This window comes from Xenopus laevis, chromosome 1S (assembly GCF_017654675.1).
Source record: "Xenopus laevis strain J_2021 chromosome 1S, Xenopus_laevis_v10.1, whole genome shotgun sequence".
In the NCBI taxonomy this organism is placed as follows: Eukaryota; Metazoa; Chordata; class Amphibia; order Anura; family Pipidae; genus Xenopus; species Xenopus laevis.
The window spans coordinates 25,990,204-26,002,666 of record NC_054372.1 but is presented as its reverse complement, the minus strand read 5'-3'; the positions used below and the strand labels follow the sequence as shown (position 1 = coordinate 26,002,666).

The 12,463-nt window shown below is 38.2% G+C and overlaps 1 protein-coding gene across 7 annotated transcripts in view; it reads right to left on the bottom strand.

Moving 5' to 3' along the window:
• Positions 1–12,463, bottom strand: part of limch1.S (LIM and calponin homology domains 1 S homeolog) — a 173,504-nt gene that overhangs the window by 77,246 nt on the left and 83,795 nt on the right. The window lies entirely within an intron of this gene.

Genomic DNA, 12,463 nt, shown 5'->3' with positions numbered 1-12,463 from the left:
TAAATGAATAATATAAAACGCTTAAAATAAAGAGAGGTCTTCTCCATCCTCCGTTGATGTTTACTAGATTTGAGGGCTATGGTACCAATAAATCCCCATATTCTCCTCTATGTGCTGGTGCCTCCAGAAGCTGCATAAACATGGCTTCCGTTCAACACCATTTTAATATTAGTTAATTCCACCGCCGAGCAGGAAATTGTTGCGTTTGTCATAAGTGTTGAACATTAATGAGCCTGCTCTGCAATAACAGAATAGGTGTTATTACTAGTGGTGTGGGGTAGCTCTTCTTGGCAGGCTGTAGGCCAACACACCCTACTAATTACAAGGTGAATGTAGTAATATAAACCCTTGTGATAAAGTATTTTTTGCCCTGCAGGGAGTGAAAGTTTAGGGCCTGAATAAGGGGCAGGTAAGTGCTTAGTTGTGTAGTTGTAGAGAGCCAGAGGGGCACAATTTTGAGTGAAGTCGGAGACTAGCAGACAGAAAAACACACCAGCAGAAGAGGATGCAGTGATGTGACAGTCAGGAAGGTTCAGCATTGGCAGTTAGTGGTTGATTGTAAGTGGGTGCAGGGGGAAGGATTGTAGGTAAGTATTGCCTTGGGCAGCAACACTACTTAGCTCTAGAAATGTTCCATAATGCCAGTGCCCCTAACTCCCTTGGCAGATATGGTTAAAAGACCATCACGTCTAGTAAACAATGTCCTAAGCATAAGTTGTAGCAACTGCATTGACAACTGCAGTCAGGCACCATGCCAGAAAGGAAATATTCTATGTTCTATTCTATTCTATATTCAACCCTATCTCACATTGTACAATTGCACATTGTTAATCTCTGAAGTGAAGAGCTGTTGTTTATACACATCATTTCTAACAATAAAACACTGCCTAACAGAAAAAAATACAAGTAATAAAACATGAGGAAAGATCCATGCCCCCAACAGCAAAGTTGGTTTATGAGACAGCAAAATGTTAGCCAAGTCTGCAGGCTGCTGACATTCAGTATGTAGTTCAAGAACTGCTAACGGGCCACAGGCTGAAATATGCAGTGAAAGAAGTATTATGTACCCTTGAAATATGTCATGAAATGCATAATTGTTACACAATATTTGTGTTTTTGCAACTTTCTTTACCAGGTGGGGGTTCCCTTTGCTCTCCAGCAAATAGGACAGCTTGATCTTGGAGTTGGAAGGTGACTCGAATGACTTACTTAAAGGAACAGTAACATCAAAAACTGAAAGTGTTTTAAAGTAGTGAAAATATCATGTACTGTTGCCCTGCACTGGTAAAACTGATCTATTTGCTTCAGAAACACTACTATAGTTCATATAAACAAGCTGCTGAGTAGCAATGGCGGAAATTGAAAAACGTCTAAATGGCACAGGATAAATAGTGGATAACAGATAACATTATGTTCTACAGAGCTTATCTGCTATCTGCTGTGTAACTTGTAACACAGCAGCTTATTTATATAAACAATAATAGTGTTTCTGAAGCAAACACAACAGTTTTACTAGTGCAGGGCAACACTGCATTATATTCTTATTACTTTAAAACAATTTCATTTTTTGATGTTACTGGTCCTTTAAAGGAGAAGGAAAGTCAAAACAGAAATAGCCTTCTAAACGAAGTCCTGTGGACATAGAAATCACTGACCGTTTTTAAAGATTCCTCTGTGGTCTCATGTAGAAGCAGCTAAGCTGTCTGAACACTGCAGCATGTGAGTTGGGTGACGTCACTTTTTTTTCAGGCTCTTGCTCCCTGCTGCCCGAGGCAGCCTTGAAGCGCATTGGGCATAATTCAGTTGTTATGCGCATGTACTGGGGAGCTGTCATTTGCATATGCATTTGTATGGGGTCTATTACTGGGATTTACGTCTTGGTTTCCTGGATTTTACTTTGCTAAATCAGCCCTCTCCCTTGCCAAGCAGGCTGAAGGGGCCGGGAACAACTGTCTGCTGTGTAACAGAAGCAGTACGGGAAGGGAGTGAAATGTGTGCATGCGCAGTAAGGTGAAGAAGACTAGGAAGCCTACGCTACCTTACTAATATGGCGCCTGTGTGTCTGATTATGCAAGCAGAAGAAGCAGATGGATTATACACGATAGGATTAATATATGTGAGTTACAAACATAGCGATTTGGTAGGTCTTGGGGAGTAGATTACAGGGAAATAGGTATTCATTTTTGCCTTTCCTTCTCCTTTAAAGGGATACTGTCATGGGGAAAAAATGTTTTTCTTTTCAAAACGCATAAGTTAATAGTTAATTCTGCACTGAAATCCATTTCTCAAAAGAGCAAACAGATTTTTTTACATTTAATTTTGAAATCGGACATGGGGCTAGACAAATTGTCAGTTTCCCAGTTGCCCCAGTCACTCTTTACTGCTGTACTGCAAGTTGGAGTGAAATCATCCCCCTCCCTTTCCTCCCCAGCAGCCTAACAACAGAACAATGGGAAGGTAACAAGCTCCCTAACACAAGATAACAGCTGCCTGGTAGATCTAAGAACAACACTCAATAGTAAAATCCAGGTCCCATTGAGACACATTCAGTTACATTGAGTAGGAGAAACAACAGCCTGCCAGAAAGCAGTTTCATCTTAAAGTGCTGGCTCTTTATGAAAGCACATGACAAGGCAAAATGACCTGAGATGGTGCCTACACACCAATATTACAACTTAAAAAAAATACACTTGCTGGTTCAGTAATTAAATTTTATATTGAAGAGTGAATTATTTGCCGTGTAATTTATAAATAAAAAATACATCATAAAATGACAGAATCCCTTTGAAGATAGAGAAACAACTAACAAAGTCAAACAAGTTTAACCCCTGCCTGAAATGAACCCCAGTATACACACATACTTATGCAGACCTACCTATACACTCACATATATAACTATAACGCACAGTGGCGTAACTAGACTTTACTGAGCCCTACAGCAAATTCATTTTAGGGCCTCCAATAACCAGAGGTTGTCCTTTTTAACCAATATATGTTGAAATTGCTCATTATTTAGGGCCTCATGGGGCACCTATACCTCCTGGGCCCCCCTGCAGCCACAGGGTCTGCTTCCTATAATTACACCCCTGATAACGCATTACCAGTGAATGAGTTAAGTATAGTAAATGCTTTTTATATCATTTATAGAATCTCTATTGTGAAGGGTAGCCATATACTGGCTAAACCTTTACAGAACCCAACTGATCTTTCTCCCTGAATATTGTTTGGGCCAGTGTGATATCAGTCACCTTACACACAGCTGAGAACATGTATACTGCCCATTTATTATTTTCTGTAACACTCCTCCCTGGGTGAAGAAAATCCAAACATAACAAGTGAGCATTCTGATGAATAGCATGGTGCTTCCAGGTCTAAAGAATCTGTCAAACTGTCTAAATATTGGCCCTATGAGTCATGGCCTCCCCAATTGCTGGAAATGCAGATTTCTATCCCACCAACATCCACACAAGCCAAACAGTGCTGATGGGTACAAGGGCTGAACCAAACTATATATGGCAATGTTATGCCATTAGAGAGTATGGATTAGTGTGCTCTGTGTTTACTTAACTGCACACAGCTAACATACATAAGGGATGTGGCCACTAAAAAATCAGTTTCTCATGAAGATATAAATAATTAAAAGCTCTTAACCATTAGAAGACAATGACATTTTGAGACTATCGCTTGGTATTTCCCCAGCACTAATATCGTATACACTCACATATACACATATACACATACACCTACCTTGTAAAAAGTTCAACACTATCTATATTGAATCTATTTTGGGGAAAAACAATCCAATCGGATTTCTTTAATGTTAATGATTTTTAACCGACTTAAGGAATTGGTGATTCAAACGGAAGGGCCCCTTATCTGGAAAACCTCAGCTCCCAAACATTTCAGATAATAGATTCTATACCTAATTCTTACATAATTTTTATAACAATTCCCGTTTATAGATGTCACATGGCATTTTTGCCAGTGACTAAAAAAAGCTGATTCCAGCCCTTTACCTTGCCAGCCAAATAACACCCACATGTGATTTTAGCTTTTTTTTTTTGGCTCTGGAAAAAAACGTAACATGTGACCGTAGCTTTAAACTCTTACGAGTAAAACATGAAGACTCGTATCAGACTCAGATCATTTGAATGATTAAGAGAAAGCTTAGCTAGGCAAAGGTAATAAACCCAATTGTATCAAGAATTAATATATAAAATGGCAGCTCATTAAAAAAAATATTTCTTTAAACAATGTCGGATTGGCCCACCGGGATACCAGGAAAACTCCCGGTGGGCCACGGTGTCAGGGGGCCCTCCTGCTTCAAAACATTTGACCTATTTTATGGCTATTCCCTATTTCTATGAGAACAAAGAGGCTAAATAGATGGAATAATAGATTATAGTGTGTAAAGAAAAGAGACTAGGAGAATAGAGGTTGAGTGAGTAGAGGAAGAATAATAGTACTGAGAGTGGGCCCCTTGTCTAAGATTAATTGGTGGGCCCCTGGTCAAAGGTTTTTGGGTGGGCCCCTGGTGTCCCAGTCCGACACTGTCTTTAAATGAGCTAAGTTGGAGCATCCATATATTCTAAACTCGTCCACTACTTTTTTAATTTGTCTCACATGACAGCTGTTCATACTAAAGCTAGTTTTTGGTATTCTATTCTACCACTTATAGAGATTCAATGCCATCATTTAATGAGAGCTGTGCATCACACAATTAATATTTAATGCTCATATACACAGCACTGTCTTTAGGAGGTCCAAAAATGGACAAGGGAACTGAACCTCAGACAGATCCCACAGAGCGCATGTCAAATACAGGTAAGGGACCTGTTATCCAGAATGCTCAGGACCTGGGGTTGTCCAGACAACGGATCTTTCTGTAATTTGGATCTTCATACCTTTAAGGTGGCCATACATGATGTCGCCAAACGAGCGGATCTCTCCCCGATATGCTCACCTTGAGGTGGGCAATATCGGGCTGATCCGATCGTGGGCCCTAGGGCCCAACGATCGGATCCTAACGAATAGTAATGGGCGGTCGGATCACAGGACCGCATCAACGAATAGATGCGGCCGCGATCGGACGGCCAGATGTCAATCGGTGAAGCCCATCGGGGGGCCCCATACACGGGCCAATAAGCTGCCGACACGGTTTGTTTTATCAGCCCATGTATGGACACTAGACTAGACTAGGTCTACTAGAAAATCATGTAAACATTAAATAAACCCAATAGGCTGGATTAATTAAATCTTAGTTTGGATCAAGTACAAGCTACTGTTTTATTATTACAGAGAAAAAGGAAATATTTTTTTTAAAAATTTGGATAATTTGATTATAATGGAGTCTATGGGAAATCGCCTTGCCGTAATTCGGAGCTTTCTGGATAACTGGTTTCTGGATAAAGTATCCCATCCCTATATAGTAAGAGGCAACAGTGACACTGTCTTTCTGAAACCATACATTCAGCTTTTGGCCAGTCTTCAGCTCAGTCACATAATTGGTCTAAAATAGAAGAGTTTAGGAATAAGAGGCATCTTTCCAGACTTTAGCAGTATCTCAGATGTAACATCTTTTGTGATGAGCCTATGCTAATTACTGCCCCCCACTCTCTATACCAGGACAACAGTGTTTGGAGAGGAAAAGAGCCCAGATCTTTAAACCGTGTCTGGGGAAAAGGGAAAATCTTTGGGAGACAATGGTCTCTCTCACACTGTTCCCCTGTATGAACTCTTAAACAAAACCACATTTAAAGTGGAAAACATCCTCAAATAACCTCATAATTCCTATGGGTTTAACTTCACTTGTCAGATTTATTATACTTATCGTTATGTGAACTATTATAGTCAAATCATAGAGTGATTTACAGTTTCATTTAATTCCAACCTGTCCAGAGGACTTGGGGAATGAAAGTTATTTTTTGGCATTTTGTTTTTTAAATAAAATATATACCTGCAAAAGCAGTCCAAAATAAGACGGTCAAAATATTTTCCAAATAACGTACTGATATAATCACTAAAAAAATAGTTAGTAATGGGCAGACACAGGCTGGCTAAAATAACTCATTAAAATACTTCTATACAGGCACAAAACGAGGATGCGTTCTATCACATTACTGCATTTCTGTTTTCTTATTTATTGGATAAGGTGATCATGGTGAGAAGTACAAAAACTGGCACTAGGTTATGTATGCTTGATATCAAGTGGACAAGTCATTTATTTTGTTTTTCCCCTATAGGGGGTTTTAAAGCTTTTTCTCAGGGGACCCACACAAATTCAGTGAGGCCCAAAGTTTGGTTATGTATATTGTATTCAGCTGTAGTGACCCACCCTAAACGTAATTGGATTTTGGGTCTCAGTCCGAAAGGGAGAAATCCCTGCCCCATAATGATGGATGATTGATAATGATGATGAGTTAAATGATGGATGCATTATTTTATCTTTAGTGTGTGCTTCAAAATATGTTTTCATTGTACAGGTATGGGACCTGTTATCCAGAATGCTCGGGACCTGGGGTTTTCCGGATAACGGATCTTTCCGTAATTTGGGTCTTCATGCCTTAAGTCTACTAGAAATCCCTTTAAACATTAAATAAACCCAATAGGCTGGTTTTGCTTCCAATAAGGATTAATTATATCTTAGTTGGGATCAAGTACAAGCTACTGTTTTATTATTACAAAGAAAAGGGAAATCATTGGATTATTTCGATAAAATAGAGTCTATGGGAGACAGTCATTCTGTAATTCGGAGCTTTCTCGATATCGGGTTTCCGGATAAGGGATCCTATACCTGTACAGATACGGGATCGGTCATCCACAAACGTATTATCCAGAAAGCTCCAAATTATGGGGTCAATCCCCTCTAGACTCCGTTTTAATCCAACAATTCAGATTTTTAAAATAGATTTTCTTTTTCTCTGGAATAATACACAGTACCTTGTACTTGATCCTAGCTAGGATGTACTTAATCCTTATTAAAGGCAAAACAATCAATCTATATATGTTATTTTTGTATGCAGTTTAATTATATATATTTCTAATGTGTTAATACCCAATATGTGCCATTTGAGGGTCCCTGTATAAGCTTTTATTTTTTTTTCTTCCTCTTTTATTAATTTATTCATTTTTTAATGATCTTATTCATTTATTTTTTCCACACTATTTTAATTTTCATATTTAAGTTCATTCTTCCAAGAATTTTTGTCTGTTCACTATAGAACAATCTGTCTCTTGCCAATAAGAAAGTGATAGGCCTTGGCTAACTGTCTCAGTTTATTGGCTTTAAATGAAAGATAATTTGACAGGAGGACTTAAACACGAGATTTAAAATGCAGTTAAAAAAAAAGTTGCAGTCGCATTAAAAACGCCAGCATTTATAAAGATTTTTGTGCACTTGCCAATTAGCTGGGATTTATTGTTATGAAGCAGACTTATAACAGAGCTGTTTACAGATATGTTGAAAATACTACCCCCCTTCCATATCATTCAAACAGGAACAATTTCTCTAAGTAACAGGGTGTTAAAAGGATACAAACACAACAAAGATAAGATGGTTTCAAAAACTTCAGAAACTGAAACAGTATTTGCAACAGTGTTGGCTGCCAATCTGCCATGCTGGGTTCCTCAAAGCTAATGGCCTATAATCAATGTAGAATACAATACTTTTAGGGGAAGATTTATCAAGGGTCGATTTATCGAGGGAATTTTCTAAGCAAAAAAATTTCGAAATTCAAAGTAATTTTTTGGATACTTCGACCATTGAATAGGATACTACGACTTTGAATTTACTTTCGAATATTCGACCATTCGATAATCCAAGTACTGTCTCTTTAAAAAAACTTCAACTTCAATACTTCGCCAAATTAAACCTGCCGAAGTGCTATGTTATCCTATGGGGACCTTATACAACCATTTTCTAAGTCTTCACACATCGAAGTAAAATCGTTAGATCGAACGATTTTACTTCGATTGTTCGATGGGCAAATTCGCTGAAAAATACATCGACTTCGATATTCGAAGTTGAAGGGGCATATTTACTAAGGGTCAAATATCGAGGGTTAATTAACCCTCGATATTTGAGCATTGAAGTAAAATCCTTCGACGTCAAAGTCGAAGGATTTACCGCATTTCTTTCGAACGATCGAAGGGAAAATGGTTCAATCGAACAATTAAATCCGATTTTAATCCATCGATCGAAGGATTTTCCTTCGATCAAAAAAAGCTTCGAAAGCTTATGGGGACCTTCCCCACAGGCTAACATTGCACCTCGGTAGGTTTTAGGTGGCAAAGTAGGTAGTCAAAGTTTTTTTTAAAGAGACAGTACTTCGACTATCGAATCATTGAACGATTTTTAGTTTGAATTGTTCGATTCGAAGTCGTGGTCGAAGGTCGAAGTAGCCAATTCGATGGTCGAAGTAGCCAAAAAAAACCTTCGAAATTCGAAGTATTTTTTATTCTAATCCTTCACTCGAGCTAAGTAAATGTGCCCCGAAGTATTTAAATTCGATGGTCGAAGTATTTTTTACTTCGAAATTCGACCCTTGATAAATCTGCCCCTTAGTATTTACCAGGAGTCAATGTCATTCATGGCCAAACCGTTCTTATTCCAATAAAGAATACAGTTTAACAGATGTTGGACAGATATAACTCAAACAGAAAGAGCAAAGCTTTCTTATACATCAGCTGGGGAATCGTGTCCAGATAAATGATAGTGGTGACAAGAGTCCGGCTAAGAAATATGGGCTCCAAACCCTGCCAAGTCAGGAACAGGAAAAAGTACTTCATTTTTATTGTTACATATAAAAAGCTCTCTTTTACTCCATATTCTCTTTAGCAATAGAGATCATTATTGCAAAATCCAAGTCTGCAAAAAAACGCCCATCCATGTTGCTTACAGATGTGGTTTTTATCTTGTAGCAGCCATGTGACTGGATCAAGGACGAGAGATCAAGGACGAGAGAGTCCCCTATCTTATCAGGGAACAGGATTTTCCAATTTGGCTTTGATGACAAACTAAAAACAGAATTGAAAAATTGGATATGAAGCTGTTAACGCTATGTTTTCTTTATTTGCACAAGTTACTTTCTGCCCAATGCAGTCCAGCCACTAGGAAAGACAAGAGGCTAGTAGAGGTCGAAATCCTGATGCCGACATGGCACTATAGTCTCTCTATGTGAGTCATTAATAAGAAGTACAGATTATTTCATGAAATTGGTAGAGCATGTGTCATGTACTATATGTTAGCAAATCATACAGTGGAATCATAGAAAGAGGTAACTGTATGCCTCCATGCTTGGCATTAAAAAGAAGGTACACGTGATACAGAAAGTTTATTGCCAACAAATGATCAAACATTTACAGAATCAGAACAGAATTCAGTAATGAACTTAAGGCTTATGGGCCTTCGGGCAAATTTTGCATCCGGCCCTACCTGAAACAATATATAGAAGTTAGCTGATAAATTTTATATTCTCTGGTTTTAAGTTTTTTCTCATTTTACACTGAATGGTTGTGGTCCCATCAATATACACTGCAGGTATGGAACCTGTTATCCAAAATGCTTGGGGTCTGGGGTTTTCTGGATAAGGGATCTTTCTGTAATTTGGATCTCCATACCTTAGGTCTACTAGAAAATCATTTAAACATTAATTGAACCCAATAGGATTGTTTTGCATCCAATAAGGATTAATTATATCTTAGTTTGGATCAAGTACAAGATACTGTTTTATTATTGCAGAGAAAAAGGAAATCATTTTAAAAAACTTGAATTATTTGATTATACTGGAGTCTATGGGAGACAACCTTTCCGTAATTAGGAGCTTTCTGGATAACAGGTTTCCGGGTAACGGATCCTATGCCACATAACATGTATAATACATTTCCCTGATTGTTCAGTTTTTCCGGATTTCCAACCAGTTTTTCTGGTCCCCTGAAAACGGTAAAATGAGGGTTCGATTATAGACAATTGACTTCTGTGACAATGCTTCAAGGGTCAGACCCCAAAGGACTAATGCTATAAACAGCCAGATAGGTATGAATTTCAATTGTGATCACATTTGAAAATACATTTAAAAAACGTTTAAAAGAAGGTATTTTGGAAAATTGTTACATTTTATTTTCTTATGCAAAAAAAAGAGAAAATCAAACAAACAAAAAACAAAACAGATTTTGAGTGGCGATCCCTTTAAGAGGGAGGGAATTTGCCTTAAAGTTCTGTATATTGCCAGGGCAATAGGCACATTTGGCATCAGTGACATTTCAACAAGGTCTCTATTTTTTATTCCCAGTGGGACCACAGTACCAAGGATAAAGCTGGCCATAGATGCAAAGATCCGATCGTACGAATCATCGTACGATCGGACTTTCCCATCTCCCGACCCGCCACTAACCATTCAGATCAAAGTCTTACCAGTCAGATTAGTTAAAGAACAGATCAGCAATGTTCTGCCCCTGACAGCAATCGTACGATATCTATGTCCAACCAAAGCTAGTGACAGTCTCCCACTGAAAATCGTACGATCGGCAATACACGCAGAGATATTATCGGCGGCCGACAGAAATTTTCTAACCTGTCCGATCGACCAAACGACCGATCTCCGCCGGACGAAAAATGTCAGGACTCTATACACATGTTCGAATATCGTACGAATCCTCGATTCGTACGATCAGATCTTTGCGTCTATGGCCAGCTTAAGGGCATATCTGTTCTCGGGAAGAACAAAATAACTATGGACCAGAAGCACAGGAATTGTGGGCAGGAACACTAAAGAATAAAAAGGTAAACAAATATATGTGCTCCCTGTAAAGCTAAAATAAAAAAAAATCTTGTGCATAATGGTAAGCGGGAGCAGCCACACAGTCTGCAATCTTCCAGATCAAATTATTTTTATTGCTGTGTGCATAAGAACCAGGTAAAGTACACCAACACAAAAACAGCCCAAAGGAGAATAAATCTTGGCATGGACCAAACATTACAAAACTGGCAACACACTCACTCTCCAAACATGTTTCAGCCTAGATCAGTGCACATTTAGCAAGGGAGGAATACACAGAAAGAATACATAGAAGTACAGAGCAATGTTATGATAGCCTTGGATGCATTCTTCATTTGATAGAAATTAGGATAGTTGCACTGGTTAAATTCAAGCAACTGCACAATAAACTTGCTCCAAAGTGGCCTTTCATACCAGAACTGACCTCAAAAATATATTTCCATGAAAATAGTTCAGGTTAAATATAGATATTGTGGTAATTGGAATTGTTTTTTATTTGGTATAACAATTACTAGTCTTTATACTTCTTTTCAGTGAGGCACCTATTATGGACTTATGTGCAACTGTCCAACTGCGTCTTTGGAAGTATGGTGGCTGGGTAAAGCCATAGTTAGATGATCACAATTTGCTCCTAATTTTTTGCTTTAAACAGGTGACCAAATGTTATAAGTTATAAGACCTTGTGAATACTTTGAGATTTTAGGTAGGTTACTTTCAGTATTTGGTGACAGAGTTGGTGGGAAGGATGCACTATGTTTGTACTGTGGCTTAGTCTCTCACAAATTGACCACCCACCATACATAAGTAAATGATTATAATCACTTCTGTTGGCAGTTGCTTATTGATAGCCTCCCCAAACAAAAATGTCACTGTCTTTCCCTGCACAGAGACTCTTCATGCCACTGACTAAAACAATGTTTACTTTTCAACCATTTTAATATACAGGAGCAGCTTTTTCCCCCGTTTTTGCCACTGCCACGCTTTACATCAAGCTATATCTGAGAAGAGGGATAAACAACTGGTAAATCACATCTTCTTTTGTCTTTTTTAGGATTTATGAAAAACATAATCTGCTTCAGCATGCAATGGACGGTTCCAAGATCTCACCATTAAAATAAGCAAAACCCGTGATTCATTATCTGCACTTTAATCATTTTAGCTCCCCGTTTCTTTGGTATTATGATGTTAGTGTTTAATGGCAAGATTTCTGTTTGTGGAATCCATCTGTTGTATACAGAATTTATAGTACTGGCAGTGAATAAAATAATACATTCAGAAACTTATGGTAAACTGCACGGCCGGGTGGTCTCACGTTGCAATTTAAATTTCATTACCCAAAGCTCTGCAGATATGTCCATCAAAACTGTTATCATTTTTCCTGCAAAACAACAAATTCCAGGCTTACACATCTGCCCATAGAACCTCTTGTTAAGAACAAAAGGCTCTATTTGCAAAAGGCAATATATTATTGCCCTATTCTCTCTGGCCAGGCACATAGGGATAGATATGCAATTAATGGCATGGCTGCCCTTACATTGTCATTCATTTGAGATGAATTAGAATTTTCTCTTTTCAGAAGTGACAACGTAGTTGCAATAAGGTTATCTTTATAGGACACATAGATAAGTTAATGGGCTTTGCTTGTGGATTCTATAGATAAAAAGGGACCATGCTTCCTATGCATGCTT